Source organism: Tamandua tetradactyla (assembly GCF_023851605.1).
Source record: "Tamandua tetradactyla isolate mTamTet1 chromosome 18 unlocalized genomic scaffold, mTamTet1.pri SUPER_18_unloc_1, whole genome shotgun sequence".
Lineage (NCBI taxonomy): Eukaryota > Metazoa > Chordata > Mammalia > Pilosa > Myrmecophagidae > Tamandua > Tamandua tetradactyla.
Window position 1 is genome coordinate 1709815 of NW_027518250.1, and position 18263 is coordinate 1728077.

The 18263-nt window shown below is 34.6% G+C and overlaps 1 pseudogene; it reads left to right on the forward strand.

Annotated features, from left to right (window-relative positions):
• Nucleotides 1–5421: 5421 nt before the first annotated feature.
• Nucleotides 5422–8279, forward strand: LOC143672855 (olfactory receptor 5W2-like; annotated as a pseudogene).
• The last annotated feature ends 9984 nt before the right edge of the window (nucleotides 8280–18263 follow it).

The following is an 18263-nucleotide window of genomic DNA, read 5'->3' on the forward strand; positions in this document are numbered from 1 at the left end:
TTACTCATCCAAAATAGGAAGGTGATGATGACAATTTATGTCCTCAAGACACAAGGAATCATAAAGCCTTGGAGTCAGGAGTTTAAATTCTAATCCTGTCTCCATTAAACCCTAAATTTCAAATTCTTTGTGCCTTAATCCCCATCTGTAAAAGATATAAAATAACAATGGTACCTACATCAAAATTTGTTAGTTTTATTATATCAATCAAATAAGTTTTATGCAAACTGTTTACCCTATTGCCTTTTCTGAGAAGCACTACATAAATATTGGGATTATCAGTTCGACCTTGCTTCATAGTGCTGGACATAAACTGAGAGTAAAGGATAGCAGTGGGACAACTGAAACTATTTTTTGTATTTAGCTACTTCTGTCAGTTTCTGTACAGACTGACTACATGGGTGGATACGTGGGTAGATTAAAAGATCACAGTTAGATGATAGATAGATATTTTCCTCATTTTAATCCATTCACCAACCCTGTGTTGTATTTGTTGTCATTCTTATGTTAAAAATAGGAGAATTTATACTTAAATGTCCAAGTTCATGCAGCTCACATGTGACCAAGATGGAACTTCAACCAAATTCTTTCTAAGAATAAGACAAAGATTTTTATAATACCTTGGTTATTTTGAGAACAGGCAAAATAAGAGTAAATTAATGGTGTGAATATAGTTCAGTGGCAGCATTCTTGCCCGCCATGCAGGAGACCTGGATTGTATTCCCAACCCATGCACTCCCCCCAAAAAAAACAACAACAACAAGCAAACAAGCAAAAAGCCAAACAAGCAAATAAATAATTCAAAAAACAGTGCTGCAATAACAGGATATTCACATGAAAGAAAATGAAATATGACTCCACCATACAGCATACAAAAAAAAAGAATAAATTAACTGCTGTTCTGGTTTCCCTGCATTTCATTCATACTCACTGAGATAACATAAAAGAGAACATTGAAAATGTGATTAACCCTTTTACTTCTCAATAGACTTCCTTCTGCCCATGTCACAAGGAAGTTTTAATGATTAAATTAGGAAAAGAAATAAAATTCTTAGCATTTTTGCTGTCTTGATATTTAATCCATAAAAGAGAGAGTGATCTTAAAATACTTTTAATTCCATTCCTGGATCTCAATATTATTATAACTCATTGGATGCTTTGTTTGTTTTACATATTTCTAAGTAATTTTCCAAGTCAAATTCAAAATCCTTGTACTTCAAAGTCAAGTTTAATTCCCTTCTAATTCCAGGAATATTTTGAGACCCCAGAAGCATGTTTGACTAAATTTTCAGATTTAACACCCTGGATTATACCGGCATAAAAATAAATGTCAATTATTTTGTTTGCTGATTATATTTTATGAGGGAGAAGGACATATAGAATAAGCCACATAACTATAACTAGAACATATAATAATTTATTTGCCTTCTTTATTCACTCATTAACTAATTTTCATTAGATACTAAGAACAGGCTTGTGAAAGCTGCAAAGCTATAGGAATAAATAGTTAGCTAATTTAATCAGCTTGGTTTAGTAGTTTAACAGGTTTTAAGAAATTAGCCTGAACTAAATTTTTTCTATCAAAACAACAGTAAATTCAATGCTAATATTTAGTAATATTTGTTTTCAATTTAATGATATTACTTTTACTTGCAATTAGCTGGTGTACATATCATTACACCCCCTATCCACTGTATCAAAAGACAGAGTATGCTAGTGTATCTTAATTACTTGACAGAACTATGATCCCATAGTTCTCTTCATTGCATTGCATACTTTACAAGTTAATTTGTTTTAACACGCTCATGTTTGCTTACATTTGTTTATGTATATATATATATATTCTTTCCATTATACTATCATAAGCCCAGTCATTAGTTCATTAATCTGTTTAATTTTCTATGCCAGTTATGATAAATTTGGTGGTACAGATAGGTAAACATAATCACACATGATCTCTCTGCATAGGAACCCAACTTTTTAATGGAACATATTGTTTTTAATCACACAAATAAAGTAAAACTTGCAATTATGAAATTCTGAAACTGCTAAATTTGATTGCTTGTTTGTTTAGTGAAACAATAAATTCACCCAGCAGTCACATCAAATTCCTTTTCTCTTTTCATCAGTAGAACATTTTAGGATATTAGGAATCTGATAAAACAGAATAAAGAACAATGTAAAGTATGGAACTGATAGAAGAAAACTACACGTTGGCGACTGAGTTTATTCTACTAGGATTCTCAACTCTATCTGAGTTGCAGGTCCCTGTATTCTTCCTGCTTCTGAAATCATATGGTGTGATTTTAACAGGGAACATTGTCTTGATGGTGTTAATCTGAACTTACATCTGGCTTCAAATCCTCATGTATTTCTTTTTTGTATGCTATATGCTCAGTGTCACATTACATCCTATTTCCATGTGAATATCCTATTATTGTGGTAGCATTTGTTGAATATTTGTTTGTTTGCTTGTTTTTTTCATTTGCTTGTCTGTCTGTTTGTTTTTGGGAAGTGCATAGGCCAGAAATTGGGCTGCATCTCCCTCATGGCAGGCAAGAATTCTACCACTGAACTACTCTTGCACCCCCACCCCATATATTTTTTCCTTAACAACATATCCTTTATTGATCTTTGTTATTCTTCAGGCACTGTTCCTTAAATGCTTGTCAATTTCCTTTCAGAGGACAAATCTATTTCTTATTATGGCTGTGTCCTGAAGTTTTATTTTTTTCTGTACTTTTGCAGATACTCAATCCTTTATTTTGGCTGCCATGGTGTATGAGTGCTAATGACACTATTTATAACCCTTTGCTGTATACAGCTATGATGTCCTTGGGCATTTGTATGTGGTTGATTGTTTTATCCAATGTTAGTAGTCACATGAGTTCCCTGGTCCATCCTTTGCCTTTCTTCTGAAAACCCATGACAATAATGCTATTAATCATTTTTTCTGTAACTTCCCTCTCCAGCTTAAGCCATCCTGCATAGATACCTCAATTAATGAGTGGCTGTTCTCTACATATGACAGCTCTGTGAAAGTTTTCTATTTCATCATCATTTTCTCCTACTTCTTTATTCTTCTTTCACTCTTAAAGTTTCCCTCTTTTAGTGGAAAGAAAAAATCCTTTGCCACATGTGCCTTTCATCTGACATCTGTGGCCATCTATCAAGGAACTCTTCACTTTATTTACTCATTTCTAAGCTACCTGCATTTTCCCAACACTCATGAAAGTGTCTCAGTTTTACACCATTATACTGCCACTGCCGAATCCATTGACATTCAGGTTGATATGTAATTTCAAAGATTTAAAAGAAGCAGCTAAGAAAAATACCAAGACCAAAGGTAAATTGCTCATGAGATTTAAGGCTCTGAGGCTCACCTCCTTTCCCAAAAGTAATCTCCAACTGCAAATCTGCAATCATCTCACCATCACACACATAATTTGTCACACAAGGGATCTTATCAAATATTCCATTTTAATATGCAGCCAATTGCATTTCACAACCTGAGAATACAAGAAAACATTTAATAGTTTTACCATTACTCTTAAATAATGGTCAGATTACTGTTTAATGAACACTAGCTTGGGTTTAAATTAAAATGGCTTGTTTTAGGTTGTCTTAAGGAATATAGTGACTACCTTAAAGATTGTGTTTGTGTATTTGTTTCTATATAAAATATCTCATGTAAATATTAGATTACTTGCTGAGGGAAGGAACCAGATTGCCTTAGTTCACATGCCAGCTATGCACTGGGAGGTGAGAGGTGGTAGGAATAAATGGGCATCATGTCTCTAAAAGAGATACATTTTTAAAAACTGTAATATTTTTAATTTGCCACAACTAACACCAGCCCAGTTGTACTCTCTTTTGCTAATAGCTTTTATCATTTTAAGCAAATACATGTATATGTGATCTCTTCTTATTGTTTTTGTTGTGCATATGCCTAAATAAAACCGATGGAAAGCAGATGTACTTAAACAACACACTTATAAAATGAGAGAGTGACAGGCATATTTCCATAGTTCAGGTTTGTGTGAAAATATGGCTGGTTTTGGTACCTGAAGAAATAATCAATCAAACCAGAGACCAAGGTGGTAGACAAAGGTGCAAGGAGAATGGAATATTGCATTGCCACTTCAGTTTTTAAATATCTTAGTTGCATTTTATATGCCCCAGTTTATTTTGAAAACAATCTTTTGGGATATATGTTGCATGTCCACATAAAAACAGACACATTTATCAAAGTGAGCATAAGAAAAAAACAGCATAATTAAATTTTCAGAAGAAATGTGCTCAAAATCATAGAAAAAAGATGACTTCCTTATGAAACAAGCAAGATAAATATTAAAAGTAATCAAATTTGCTAAACATTAATTCCATAAATTATTCCTTTTTTACTGTCCTTTACACATACAAATGTGTTCTATGAGTATGTGTGAATTAGAACATTTCCAATCAAGATTGTTTTCTCCTATGACTAGGAGTACATAATTCAATAAAAGGCCCTGGGGTAAGAAGATGAGAGATAATATGGGTGAATAGAGTAGATTTGCCCATTGACATGTACATATCAACTTACAAAGAGGTAGATTATTTAAAATCTTCAATGGGCTCAACTATTGACTTGGGCCTTATAGTGATGTTTAATTTATTATTTATTAAGATCATAATTAAGCAAAATATTATAAACTATATTAGTAGAAATAATCCAAAAGCTATTATAATTATACTTTCTGTTCACAACCTTACAATATATATAGTCTGAAATACTTTACAATAAATATTTAATAAGCAGTAAACAGTGAAAATCCTTTTTACAGACTGCAGGGAATAAATATGAATACATTGATTTTATACCTAAAACCTTAAGTGTAGTAGAGAGATATACATATATGAAGAAAAGAAACATAATTCAAGAAAGAGTTCATTGAGTATTGAGAATGTGACAGAATCATCAAATTAATGAAAAGAAGATATCTTGCTGGGTGAAGAGAATTAAACTGTGCATAGTGAAAAAAACAGCATTTTAAATTTTATTACTATGAAAATCCATAGCAGCATTATTCATAATTACCAAAAGTATAAACAATAAACCTTAATACACATCAACTGATGAACAGATAAATGAAATTCCATACAGCCATACAATGGAATCTTATTTGGCCATAAAAAGGATTGAAGTCCTGATACATGCTACAACATGAGTGAAGGTGGAAAACATGGAAAGTGAGAGAAGCCTGACACAATTGGTCATGTAATACCATGGATGAAACTTAAAGACATCATGTTGAGTGAAAGAAGCCAGACACAGAAGGACTAATATTATATGACTTCACTGATATGAAATAATTAGTATAATCAAACTTATAAAGTCAGAATCAAGAATATAGGTTACCAGTGGTTGGGCTGGAGGATATGGAATGTAAATGAAAAGCCAATACTTAAACTGTACAAAATTTCTATTTGGCTTGATTATAATGTTTTGGTAATGGATATAGTGATGGTATCACACCATCATGAATCTAATTGACAGCATTGAATTATAAATGTGAATGTGGCTAAAGGGGAAATTTTGCATCATATACCTATGGAAATAAAAACTAAAAAAAAATAAGACTGTACAACACAGTGAACAATATTATAAATGATGAACTACTGTTAATAGAATTATAAAAATGTTTTTACATGAATTAGAAGACATGAACCTCACTTATGCAAGGTGTTAATAATATGGTGGTATGTAGGAACTCTGCATTTTGTATGTTTTATGCATGAAATTTCTGCAAACAGATAACTTCTCTAACCAAAAAAATAATAAAAAATGCCAATTAGAGGTACCTTCCTGATAGAGATTGATTTGGTGACATGAATAAAGAATTAAAAGCTTAGTATTTGTGAAAATTATCATAGTATTCCTGGGAGGGGGGAGGGAATATGGAATCTAATCTAATTAATCCCAGGTTTGTATAACACAGAATGTGAGGGCAGAGGCTCCTGGGATTTAAGTCCCAAATGTTACTGGGTAAAATTAAATGTCATCTGCTTACTGCTCAGTAACTGTAGGCAAGAACAGAAAGACGCAAACACTTTAGGTAGGCTTCCAAGTCTTCAAATTTAAAGAATATGGATAAAAAAGAAGCATATTTTTGCAAAAATATGTGTGGTATTTGCAAATGAATCTTTTGAGACTGGCATTCTCACATACAAGATAATAAATTCTCTGAACTATAGCTCCAAAATTATCTTCTTCTTAGAGATGAATGAATCTGGTTGATCACATTATATTCTACATGCTAAAAAATGGTTTTAAATATTTTATTTAATCTAGGTACATGAGAATATCTTACTCCTTTTTCATTGTGCAAGTTTATATCTGACTTTCAGGTTTTGTTTTTAGTTTTATTTAAAAAATAATTGGATGCTCATTGCAAATATCAACTTGTGCAAATTCAACTCCATGTGGCTCACATGCCATTTTTACTTAGGCTTAAAAATTAAAATAAAACATTGTCATCAGCATTCCAAATCTCATTTATCAACAGAAAGATTATACACACATACAAAATGACAGCACAGATATGCATATAAATATACAAGAGAACTTTATATATCTCATGAATATTTATTGCCTCATTTCTTGTATCTGTTTCTTCAATGGAAATGTTAAATTAAAATCAAAATAGGTGCACATGTGTAAGTTAAATTTTGTTCTCTTTCATATCTCAAGAGACTTCTTCTTTGATGTGAAACCACTTCTAGTGTGACAAAGAAGTAATACCTTTGTAGAGAACATATCAATAGAACATATTTCATATATCACTAAGTAGTGACAAAGAACAGTTATATAATGGTTTTCATCACTGTTAAGTCACTGATAAGCTCAATATTTCTGGAGCATGTAAGTCTTTTCAACTAATGTTGATTTTGGAGGAACATAGTAATTGTGATCACATTTTTGTGGAGTAAATACTTTCAAGCATGTGAGGTCATTGGTCTTGTAACTTTGAGCCTGTCCTTATAACATGGGTGAATTAATCTAATTAAATTCCCTGATATAAAGAAGTGACAACGAGAGAAATTAAGGAATGTGAGGAAAGCCCATCCTTCATGAATAGCATCTACATGGAGAGCAATATTTCTCAGTACTTATCACAGATTACTTTTAACATTGTGTAATAGCTGAAGATACCTCTTTATAGACTGACACATGTCTGAGTAATATTCTGAGGATAAAGAAGAAACTTTAAAAAAACAAATAACTTCCTGATTGTAGGTAATAGCTTGTGGATGTCCAGAGACTTAGCATGGATATACCATCTTCTTAATTATTTTTGCAATAGTTTAGTTTTAGAACAAAGTACAATGGACAAGTTAAATTGCTCCTCCTTGACTGAATTCCTTTCCTTGGGAATAACTACTAATTCTGACATCAAAGGAATCCTATTTATGATAGTTCTAATTGTTTACCACATTATTATTCTGGCAAACCTTGGAATGATCATTTTAATTAGAATAGATACTCAGCTTCATGCACTGATGTACTTTTTCCTCAGTCACCTTGCCTTCTCTGACCTCTGCTATTCCACATCAATTGGGCATAAGACACTGGTGGGCCTCTTTGCCAAGAACAAATAAATTTCACTCTGTGCTCTGCAAATCTTTGTTTTCTGTATCTTTACAGATTCTGAGTGTTTGCTGCTGTTAGTGATGGTCTCTGATAGGTACAAGGCCATTAGCAACACCTTGCTCTATGCAGTCAACATGTCCAGCAGAGTGTGCTCCACACTCATGGGTGGGGTTTATCTGGGGAGATTGATGGATGCTCTGATATATACAACTTTAGCATTCCACTTATGTTTCTGTGGGTCAAATGAGATTAATCACTTCTTCTGTTATTTGCCCCTTCCCTACCTCCTTTCATGTTCTGATATCAATGAATTGGTATTATTCACCATTTTTGGCTTCATTGAAATGACTGCTAGCTCAGCAGTTCTTGTGTTTTATTGTTGGATCATCCCATCAGTTTTTAAAGATCCACTCTTCTGAGAGAAGATTCAAAATTTTCTCCACCTGCACTTCCCACTTGACTGTATTTGCAATTTTCCACTGAACTGTGGTCTTCATGTATTACCAGCCCAGTTCTTCCTACTCCTTACATCAAAAGAAAATGAACACTTTGTTTTACACCCTTATGATTCCCCCTGATTTATAGCCTGCAGAATAAAGATGTGAAAGAGGCTTTGGAAAGGCTGAAAAAGAAAAGGTGGCTGTAAATATTTATATTAAATAAATACATATGTATGTGTATGTTTATGCATGCATGTAAGAGTGTGTATATATTTGCACTCATGGTTTCATAAAATCATACTAAAATACATAAGAAACAAGTTGTTTCAAATACTAATTTTCAGAATAGAATGTTAAATCACAGTCATACCAAAATTGTGTGTTTCCTTAAATGTTTATGCTTCATTATATGCCCTGAAACTACATATATCTAACTCCTTCAAAGTATAAAATTTGCCTGACACTGCATGTCATGGGAAACTATTATTTGCTCAAATTTTCACTTGTGTACTGTTTCAATTATTCAAAAATGTAGTGCATGCTTTCTAAGTCTGTTTTGTACATTTAGGTGCTTATTTCATGGTGAATCCCACAGTTTTTATGCTAATGAACAATTTATTTGAAAAACAAACAATTAGTTAAGCTCTCAAAAATTCATAACAAATAGCAAATTATCACAAAATAAAAAGACCAATGAATATCCAAAACAAAATGTCTGTGTTTGGTATGCAGAGAAGGAAGTTTTCCCTCAATGGAGTAATTTTTTCAGATAGCTAAATGTTGAGTAAACTGGGGCAAGCTGGGGAAAGGAAAGAATTACAGGAACAAGGAATGACAATTAGAGAAGACTTGAGGAGGACAAAAACTTGCCTTTAAATAAGCAATAAATCCAACATGCCTAAGATATAAAGAGCAAGGAAAACTACCCAAACAAAGTACACCCTTGAATGATAATTCTTAACTGGTCCATCAACTTCCTCCACAAATTTTCTTCTCTTCTCCTTTCTCCACCCATGTTAAATGCTCCCTTTTGTATTTATAGACAACTATCTCCTCAAAGTATTTTGACAATATTATTCTTTATTCTGTTTATTAAATAATATTCTCCAATGTGAAATTGTGAAAAATTAGTACTCAAGAACTGAGTTTTTCATTCATGTTACCAAAGTATCTGCCTCATGTCATGTATTCAAATTAGGAATAAAACAGACAAATAATAAAATCAAAACCACATTAATATTTTTGTGCTTATTTAATAAATGTTAATCAAAATAAAATTAACTAAAATATAGTATGGCCTTTGAATATATTTGATACCTTGTAAGTCAGATACGTGTGATTACTATAAACACTGGATATGTAAATACATAGAAATAATTTAGGAAAAAACAGCATTTATTGATATTCTTTCTAGATATTCACCTACATGATTTCTCTCAGTTCTAACAACACTCAAGGACGCTCCTAATTAATTATACATTAAAATTGTAGAAGCTAAAGTCATTGAACATCTTAAACTTGATAAGTGACACTGTAAAATGCCTTGTGTGAAAATAGTTAAGAACAGGAATAAAGACCAAGGAACTCCTGTGGTTTACAAGTTACTATTTCTTTGTGTAACATGTTAGGGGAAAATATAGAAGTAAAAAAGTTCTATGGGAAAACCCTGTTTTAGACAAAGGATACTAAGGGATTCTTCCTCCATCACATTTTCTCAATTTACTCATATTGTGTTGGAATTGTTATTATTAATGGAAGCACAGCAGAAAACTGTGTTTCATATTGAGATATTAAAGTTCAAACAGCAGAAAGACATCTAGCTATTGCAGTTATTTGGATTATCTAAACATGACATCTAATTAACTCATTGTGTTTTCACATGACCTTATATATTACTATTTCTAGAGATTGATTTAATCTCTAGGTAGGCCTCTATCCACCTAGTGTGTGTGAAATAAGTAGAAGGATATTTTAAGCCCTATATATTGATGACCCAAAATGGAATTGGCTGCTTTGATTGCATGTTTCCTCTCCTTTAAATGTGCAAGTTGAGGTAAAATAACCAGATGTTAGGAATCTACCACAACACACCTTTTAACTGGTTCTTATTCACATTCTTACTTACATAGACATATCACAGGAATTGCTATCCAATTTTATATATACTCAAGTAAATAAGAATTAAAACATCAAAGCAGCACCATGACTCACAGAACAGTTAAAATGATGATATGCAAATATAACATGTATTGGTGAGTATGTGAAACAATTGTACCTATCACATATTGGTAGTACAAGTGAGAATTATCATCCCTATTTGGAAAGTGATATGGAAGGATCTGCTTTATTTGAATATACATATGGCATTGAAAAATCCAAAAATTTGATTCCCAGTTATATCCATGACAATGAGTGAATATCCAATAAAGGCATGTACAGAAATATTCATAGTAGGGTGGTGCAATGGTGGCTCAGTGACAGAACTCTCACCTGCCATGCCAGAAACCCAGGTTCTATTCCTGGAGCCTATCCATGCCAACATATACATATATGCACAGTAGAATTATTTACAAAAACATAAATCTGAAAATAAATCAAGTTTCTATCAGCAAACGAGATCAGAGTCAATGATTACTTTTAAGTGTTGTTAATAATGTTTTTTACTTTGCAGGCATTAAAGTCTCTGTGAGAAGCATTCAAGTTTCTCCTTGCATTACAATAACGGGAGACAATATACAAATTTTTCAGGTTAATGTGTTCCAATAAATTTTTACAGGCAATATTTGCAAATTGCTGTTCTAGATGAAATAAATAACATATGGATGTGGTATATTGGGCCACTATATAGCAGTGAGAATGAAGAATGACCACAACAAACAGCAACATAGAGGAATATCACAAACATAACTGCATATAGACTCTATGATTTCATTTCCAAATGGTTAAAAGTATAAAAAATAATCTTTTATATTGTACATCAATTTATGATGGGTATGTGGATGATTTCTGAGATGGATAGTGATGTCCTCTCTAATGCTGTGAGTTCTAGTAGCACAGTATTTTCATATCTGAAAAAAACAGGAGTCAAAATAATCTGACTTACAGAGACTTGTGGCATTGGCTAGTAGATTATTGGGTAGCCAGAAGTACAACAGATGGTCAGTTCATTAAATTCTTGTTTGAGCTAAATAAGCAAATAAGTGCTAAGTCAAGTGAGCAGAAGTCTAACTTGAATTATAAAAACAGAGAGTCCTGACCAGCTGAAGTGCTTGCTGAGGGTAAAGGAAACATGGAAAGGGTAGTGGAAGAAAGCAGTGATAATTATGAACTACAACTACATGATCAATTACAGAAATGAGGACTATAATGCTGTTTTGTTCATGTTATAGTATTTAAATTGTAAGTTATCAGTTTAAGAGTAAATATTACTCAAGAATTTGCAGCCTATTCTGGAGAAATTTAATATATTTCTGGTTGTATAAGGGACAATTGAGTATTGTTAGGCAAGGAAAAATGTATCTATTATTGTTTTCTATTTATAGATTAAGTATGGTTTAAGGTGATATGTGAAGCTGCCAAGCTCACAAGGGGTGGACTCTGAAGGTCAGGTTCATGTGTCAACTTGGTCAGGTGATGGTACCCAGTTGTCTAGTTGGGCAAGTGATGGCCTGTCTGTTGCTATGAGAACATTTCATGGACTTAAATTAAGATCACACTGGCTGCATCCACAGCTGATTGCACTTGTAATTAGCTAAGCAGAGTGTCTTTTGCAATCAGTGATGCTTAATCTAATCACCGGAATTCTTCTAGGGATGACTCAGAAGAGATGGTCATTTTTCCTGCTTCACTCAGCCAGCCTCTCATGAGTGTTCACTGAAGTCGTCTATGAGAGGTGCCAGCTTGAGCCCTATGCTACAGATCTTGGACACTTACATCCCATGGTTGCCCAGCCAGCCTCTCCTGAGAATTCATTAGGACCTTCATCAGAGATGTGGCCTGCCTCACAGACCTTGGATTCTACATCCCCATTGTTGCATGAGACACTTTTATAAATTTTATATTTATGGATATTTTCTGCTGATTCTGTTTCTCTAGAGAACCTAGCAAAAAACACCACTGACCTTAAGTGGATAGGTCAAGGACACTAGTATTCAGTCTAAAAGTTACTCTCTACCAGCTAGCACACTATGAAAATGGGATATTAATTTGCAACAATAGGGTTCTTGCCAAATCAGTCCACTAACTGAAGAATTGCATAAATTTTTAGGGTCAATTAAGTACTAGGGTGTACTTAATTCCCTTACACCACCCATTTCAGCAATAGAAGAAACAACAGCAGTAATAGAGGATGTATAAACCCCATTAGAAGGTGCCTGGTGTTTTAATTTCCTAGGCTGCTGAAAACAGTATCATGAAATGGTTTGACTTAAGCAATCAGAATTTGTTCATTTGCAAACTTATAGTTTTGTGGCTGAGAAAAATGTTCAAATAAGGACATGATGATGATGAAAATGTTTTGTTCCTAAAAATCAGTTCCCAGTGCTCTTTGGCTCTTCTGCCACATGGCAAGGCACATGGTGGTATCAGCTGGGCTCTCTCTTCTCTTCTGGTTTTTGTTGATTTCAGCTTCTTCCTTCCATGTCATTCTCTCTCTCTCCCCCTTCTATCTCCTACTCATATGAATGAATGAAGTAAAATATCAGAGCAGACAGTGGACTCAGCTATGAAATATCTGGATGGTTATAGTCCACGATCTTATGCTGTTTTCCATAGGCACCAAAAACTCTGCTATGTACCATGGTTATTCTTTGGATGAATCAGTGGCATTAGGAGAAATGACTCATAGCTGGCATTCTACTGGCTTTTGGGTGGTGATAGTGAGTCAGGTTTCAACAAAACAAGTACTCAAGGACTTTTCTATTGTGTAGGTAACCACAACACATTGAAAGTGACCAAGGCACCCGTTTTACAGATCATCAGATCCAGGACTAGGCACGGGAGAGCAAAATTGCCTGGCATTTTCATCTGCCATAAAACCCCCAGACTGCTTGCCTGATAGAAAGGAAGAATGGTATATTAAAACAACAGCTACAGAAGATATCTCTCAACCACTCATTGCATGGCTGGGTGCATTATTTACTGGAAGCACCCAGCCATGGGTGCTGATAAATTGGGTACAAACAGCTGAACAAACCTCAGTATCTGAGTATGTTAAGACCCTGATATCCACTGCATCACAAGAAGAATAGAAGTTAAGTGACATTGTAGAAGGGTATTCCTCCTATTATAAAAGTACAAGGACTCATATTGAGATTGCCACAGGCCCCAGAAATAGAGCCCAGTTTGTAATAAACAAACTTGCTGGGGCTTATGCTAGAAAATACCACTGAAGTGGATAAGTATTCTTTTCCTTGGGAACAGGGAGAGGAATTAGTAATAACAATGACTCCTATCATATACATAGAAGGCCCCCATGTTCTAGTTAACTAACAGCTTCTGCTATAAAAGCTAAAGCAGAAGCCTTGTTTCTATCATGGCTTAATACACAGGCTCTTTTATGCAATGTTCTACACAAAGCCATATCCCTTTGAGGGCTGTTTCAGTTTGTTAATGCTGCCAGAATGCAATGTACCAGAAATGTATTGGCTTTTATAAAGGGAATTTATTAAGTTAGAAGTTTAAAGTTCTAAGGCTATAAAAATGTCCAAATGAAGGTGTTGTTTTAGTTTGTTAATGCTGCTAGAAATGTAATATACCAGCAATGGGTTGGCTTTTATAAATGGAGTTATTAAGTTACAAGTTTACAGTTATAAGTCCATAAAAATTTCCAAACTAAGACATCCAGGTACAGATACCTTCACTCAAAAAAAGGCTGATGTGTCTAAACATCTCTGTCAGCTGGGAAGGCTTGTGGCTGGCATCTTCTGGTATTTGGATTTTAGTTTCAAACAGGTTCCATGGGAATATTTTCTTTGCATCTCCAAATCTCTGTGGTGGCTCTGAGCTCTTTCCCTTTCCATGAGCTCTCTTAAAGACTGCAGTAAACTAATCAAGACCCAGTTTGAATGGAAGGAGTCATATTTCCAGCTAATCAAAAGATTCAACCCACAATTGGGTATGTCACAACTTCAATAAAAGATTATGCCAAGTTGTTCAGAGAATGGAGATATATAACATATCTACTTGTTCTATGACCAAAATAATCAAGAACACAAACCTGAAAGATATCTTACAAAAAAATAACATTACAAACTAGTATCACTTATAGGGATATATACAAAATTCCTTAACAAAGTATTTGCAAATATAACACAAAGCTATATAAAAAAAAGATAATATATGCAAGAAGGATAATTCCTGGAAATTCAATGCTGATTAAAATTTGATATTAACAGATTAAAGGAGAAAAGTCATACAGTCATCTCAATAGATGGGGTAAAAGACATGAGAAATTAAATATACATTCCAGTGGAATGCTTCATTAAATTAAAAAAAGAAAGAAACCTTTCTTGGGCTGATAAAGGGCACCTGCATTCATTATCTAATACTCCATAAGAAATTACCAATGATATAGCAGATTAAAATGATATCTACTTGTTATATATGGAACAGGAATGTTAGCACAGCTTAGCTGGATCTTCCACAAGACTGCAATCTAAGTATTAACTAGAGCTGACATAACAACTGAATATGTGACTGGAAAAGGCAATTGGAGAATGAGGAACTCTTTTACATTGCTTATTATGGGCAGGAGTCTACTCTTAGTTCCTAAAGGCCACCCTCAGTGCCTTTTCACCTTGGCCTTCGACATTGTTAACTTCTTCATCAATGCCAGCAAGAGAACGAGAGTCCCATGTTAAAATGGAAGTTACATACGAGTCACTGTTACAAATGGAAGTTACCAAGGGTCCATAGCAACTCTGAAATCTAGCCAGGAATGCACCCAGGTTTCCAAGGTCTGGGACTATTTTTCCATAGTTCCAAACTCTACCCTCTGAGCTCTTGGTCCTGCTGCACTCAGAGTTATCCTTCCTTTGAGGTCACTTTGCAGAACCAGGATAGACCTCCCACAGTCAAAAATTTGGCTCAGATATTGAGACAGATAATGCAAGGAACACATTGAGGATGAATGAAAGGATTTTTACTTGCATAATGAGGCTTTCTGAGGAGAGCAATGTGGCTCCCAAACAGGTCCAAAATTTTCTTGAGAGAACAAAGAAGAAATTGTCTTGGAATTTTTAATGTGGTGAATATACAACAAATTATGGTGCTGTACACTAGCAACAGACAATTAAACAATAAAATTTAAGAGACATTTGAATTAAAATTAAAGTTGATTGCATGAAATGCATGGACAACTTATACAAGCCCTCACCACTGAAAATGACAAAACATTGTGGATTGATTAATACATAACTAAATGAATAGAGATAAATGCAAAGTCAATGTAATGGTAGAAGTTACTACCATTCTTCAACATTGCTAAGATGTAAACTTCCACTGATTTCAAAAGCCTAAATAATCAAAACAATATTGAAAACAGAACAATATCAGGATTATACCACTTTACTTCAATATTTATGTAAATATAATTATGGCATCTAATTAAATCATTCCTATTTCCATATATTGTATGTATTACTGCATCTACTAAAGACTGATCTCCACATTTGTTGCCTTGCATTAGCCCTAGAAGGATGACCTAAAGATAAAGAAATTTAAAGCCCTATAAATGGATGCCTCAAAATGGGATAAAATGATTTGATGTTCTGCTTCCTCTCCCTTAATTACACAAGTAGAGGTTGAATAACCAAATTTTTGGAATACTGACTAGGAGATTTGTAACTCAAATAAGAGTTTGGGAGGATGGCATGAACTTTGCCCCTTTAAGATCTATGGATATAGTGAGAATATAACATCAAAAGCCTTTTACCTGTTCTAACCTGTTTACTTCATCCTCACTAGTCCCTTTCATTTTAGGTTTCTCTATCACACACTCTTCTCAACAATCTACAAATACCTAAGGTACTTTTATTTTCCAGACATGATATTAACAATATGAGTGTAGAGTGTGTTAATATTAAAGCTATGTTCCTATATCTATACTCCTTTCTTAAGCCTGCTCAATGAAATTCCTAAATATAAGAACAGCACGGAGATGGTAGATTTGGGTATGTGTATAATACAGTGAGTAGGAAGATAAATACTGGTGATAGCTTGTTTAACTACATTTGTGAAAATAGAGCCATAATAATTGTTCTGGTTTGCTAGCTACTGGAATGCAATATACAAGAATCAAAATGGCTTTCATAAAGGGAAATTTAATAAGTTTCTAGTTTACAATTCTAAGGCTGAGAAAATGTAACAATTAAAACAAGGCTATAGAAATGTCCAATATAAGGAACCTTGGTCCAAGAAGGGCAATGACATTCAGCATTTCTCTCTCAGCTGGAAAGGTACATGGTGAACACAGTCGCATCTGTTGGCTTTCTCTCCAGGCTTCTTGATTCATGAAGCTCCCAGGGAGACATTTTCCTTCTTCATCTCCAAAAGTTGCTGGCTGGTGGACTCTACTTCCTGTTCTGTGGTGTTCATGTGGCTCTAAAAATGAACTCTCTCCAAAATATTTCCATTTTTAAATGATTTCAATAAGCAACCCCACCTTCAATGGGAAGAGACACACCTCCATGGAAATCATCTAATTAAAAGTTACCACCCACAATTGGTTGGCTCACATCTCCATGGGAATAATCAAAAGGCCCCCAGCCAAAAGTATTAAATGAGAATTAAAGGACATGGCTTTTCTGGGGTCCAGCATAGATTCAAATCAGCACATTTCACCCTTTGGATCCCAAAAGGACATGTTCTTTTCAAATGCAAAATACATTAATTCCATAAAACATCAGAGAACCTTAAAGAATTTCAGTAGCAACACAAATACAAAGCAAAATCAAGAAAAGTATAAAATCTCATCAAGTCAGGTACAGGCATGGTTTGTCCTAGGGTAAAATGGTCCTCTGTCTCTGGACCTGTAAAACACAAAACAAGCTATTTGTTTCCAACATACAAAGGAGGAACCGTCATAGGATACATATACCCATTTCCATATAGTGAAATTGGGAGGAACACAGGGGTCACAGAACCCAAACAGTTTCAAAAATCTACAGGGCAAAGTCCATTAGATTTCAAACCCTGAGAGTCATTTATCATCAGGGCTTTTGAATGTGGCAGTCCCACCCTTTCCAAGGGTCTATGCAGTGCCCCCCCGAATGCAACCTTGTAGGACATTGAGAAGACCACCTTTTTGTTGGCTCCACCATCTCCAAGGATCAGGGCTGCATCCAGGCTCTCTGCCATCTCCTGGGCCCATGTTCAACCCCACCACATGGTGGCAATCAGTCAGGCTCTCCCCAAACACCAAATAACATGTTCTACCTTCTCCAAGGCCTGAGGCAGTATGGCTTTTCTACTGCAACAAGGTGGTAGGCCCATTCTCTGCCTTCAGGGCAAACTCACCCTCTCCATGTGCTTGGGTGGGTCCATTCTCCTTGCCTGATGCTTCTTGATTTCAGACTGCAGCCTGTATGCCTTTGTCTCTGAAGTTGTTTTTCCTCCAATATGTCCCTCTCTGTCCCTCTCAGACCACTGACTGAGAGTGGTTCTCTTTACACATATCCAGCAATGCTATCATTGGCTTTCTATTCAGTAGCCTTGGATCATGCCCAACAGAAATAAGAAGTTTTCACAAATTCTTCCTGGATAACTCCATGTCCAATCCTGGTTTTCTCTGAAATATCTGATTGGTTCCATACTTGGCTAAATGCTCACATAGGTCACTATTCTTTGGGATCTTCCTTCCTGGAAGCCAAAAATTTTATAGAACATCAATTTTCATTTTCTTTGAACCAAGATTTCAGTTCTCAGCTTCTCTCTTTCCTGCTGCATTTCACTATAAGCTGTGATGAGAATACAGGCTGCATTTTCCTCATTTAATTTGGAAACCTCTTCTGCTAAATATCCAAGATCATGGCTTTTAAAATCTGCCTTCCAGCCAAAGCCACTAGCTAATTCTGACAGATTATCTACCATTTTAAAACAAGAATCACCTTCCTTCCAATTTGTAATGATACATGCTTCATTTCTGTCTGGTGTGTGGTCAGAAGCATCCCTAGAGTACATGTTTCCACTAA